The sequence below is a fragment of the Octodon degus genome, unplaced genomic scaffold (assembly GCF_000260255.1).
Source record: "Octodon degus isolate 3935 unplaced genomic scaffold, OctDeg1.0 scaffold00145, whole genome shotgun sequence".
NCBI lineage: Eukaryota > Metazoa > Chordata > Mammalia > Rodentia > Octodontidae > Octodon > Octodon degus.
This window is the reverse complement of record NW_004524721.1, coordinates 1,363,604-1,365,767: the sequence shown is the minus strand read 5'-3', so window position 1 is coordinate 1,365,767 and position 2,164 is coordinate 1,363,604. Positions and strand designations below refer to the sequence as shown.

The 2,164-nt window shown below is 36.4% G+C and overlaps 1 pseudogene; it reads right to left on the bottom strand.

Annotated features, from left to right (window-relative positions):
- Positions 1–1,260: 1,260 nt before the first annotated feature.
- Positions 1,261–1,949, bottom strand: LOC101590788 (annotated as a pseudogene).
- Positions 1,950–2,164: the final 215 nt, after the last annotated feature.

Below are 2,164 nucleotides of genomic sequence, written 5' to 3'. Positions count from 1 at the left end.
TTACTGTAAAATGTACAAGAGGTCTGCTAGGAGTTCGACACTTAAATAGATTAAATCATCTGACACATAGTAGATTTCATATAATGAAAATGCCTAAAACTTAGTGCAATATGTGGAACTTATCAAAGTAAAGAAGACTTTGAAAAACAAGGCTGCTGTGGCTGGGGAAATGGCTCAATGGAATAAGTGCTTCCTGGTAAGTGCAAGGGCCTGAGTTCAATCCTTGGTTCAAAAAAAAAAAAAAAAAAGAACAAGGCTGCAAGATTGTTGCTAACATTGTAATATTTATGTTACAAATTACAGATACATTGCTTATTGTGGTTCTAGCCATGTAGAAACTGAAGCCCTTTCCTTCAAAGTGTGAGAGAAAGAATTATCTGTTTTAGTAACTGTACATTTTGTATACTTTTAAGCAACTCTTAAATATTACAGAAAAGTAATAAACATACATGGAGGCTACAGTGTAGTACCCTATTTACAGTACAGCTAAAGATAAAATTTTAAACAATGAAGTTTGAACGTACATAATTTATAGTGCACTGACTGTATTATGTCCAAAGGGAACAAAAGCCTCTTCCCTACTCCCAAACAAGACATACATAATGGCCTACAGTGATGAAAAAAAGAATCAATCAGATACCTGGTTTGCTTCATTTTTTAGTAGCTCACATGAAGGGAACATAATTCATTAAAATGCATTTGTTAGTCTTCATATTACTAAAGAATGCGGGCCCACATTTGATTTCTCTAGCCCAATTAGAAAAATAGTAAGACAGGCTATAACTTAGACACTACTAATATTTGTTTTCTTCTTGGAGATGTGAGACTGTTTTCTTGTGGCTAACTTCCTGAATTTGTTGAATGTACACCTTAGATAACAGAAGAAAGTTTGCCTAAATATTGTACTTAAGCCTAAATATATTTATTATCTTTCTAAAAATGTTTTTCAGAAAGGCCAAATTAATAATTTCTGTTTTCACACATGAATACTGTCCCAGTTTGGAGAGATGGATGTTCACTGTGGATTCAGGTAGTCATCTGCCTTTAACCTTCAACTGTCCAGTGAAATAGTGCAACACAGATTTCATTTTCCCTCTCTATTGCTGAAACATTAGTCGGGGGACACATGCGTATTATTAAAACTCAAGTTTAAAACACTTAAAATAATTCTGTGCTAGAAATTTGACTCTATCATAAGTCTCTGCTTTTTGAGAGTCAAACTGGGTTGGTCAAATGCTCCAATTCTACTGTCATTAACATTTAGGAAACAAAATATTCCACCTGGTTCGAACTGGAGGTTAAGTTACTACAACACTGACTTCTGGTTGGTTGTGTAGGTTCAATGGTTGTGTAGGTTCCTCTTCCTCTAGCAGGATTTGCTCTCGGATTCTGTGGTTCATTACTTAGCAACTTTTTACCTATTGCGATGAATATTTCATTTATGTTCATCAAAGTTTTAGTTGATGTTTCCATGAATGATAAACTGTTGTCATATGTATAGGACTGTGCTTCCTGGAAATCTACAGTTCTTTCATTTGCTAGATCAGCCTTGTTTCCTGATAAACCTATTAAAATGTTAGGACTTGCTTGCCACTAGAGTTTTTAACCCAGTTTGTTGCTCTTGCAAACGATTCCTCATTTGTGATATCATATACAATGATAGCTACTTGTGCTCCTCTGTAGTACATTGGTGCTAGGCTATGGTATCTTTCTTGACCAGCTGTATCTCCTATTTAAAACTTTGCTGTTGTATCATCAAAGCATACAGTCTGGGTTAGAAAAGCAGCCCCAATGCTACTTTCTTGAAATTCATGAAACTGGCTTTTCACAAAACGAAGCACTAGGCTTGATTTGCCAACAGCAGACTCTCCCAGAAGAACTAGTTTGAATTGGTAGATTTTATTTCCAGTATTTGGCCCATTAGGTCTTGTTGCTCCTCTATTAGCCATGTCCAAATTTGCAAGAAGTCCCTAATTTCAGACTCTTAAATGAACTGCCAGGATGGAAGGTGTCAATTTTTTTTTCTTACTGGAAGTAAACTAATCTGAGCCAAAATCATGTGGGGCCACGGCTTCCCAGCAGCAATGCCCAGATATGGTCGAGGAACGAATGAGCCCAGTTGGCCTCCTTGCACCACTCCATTCACACCACAAATTCTGCTTCT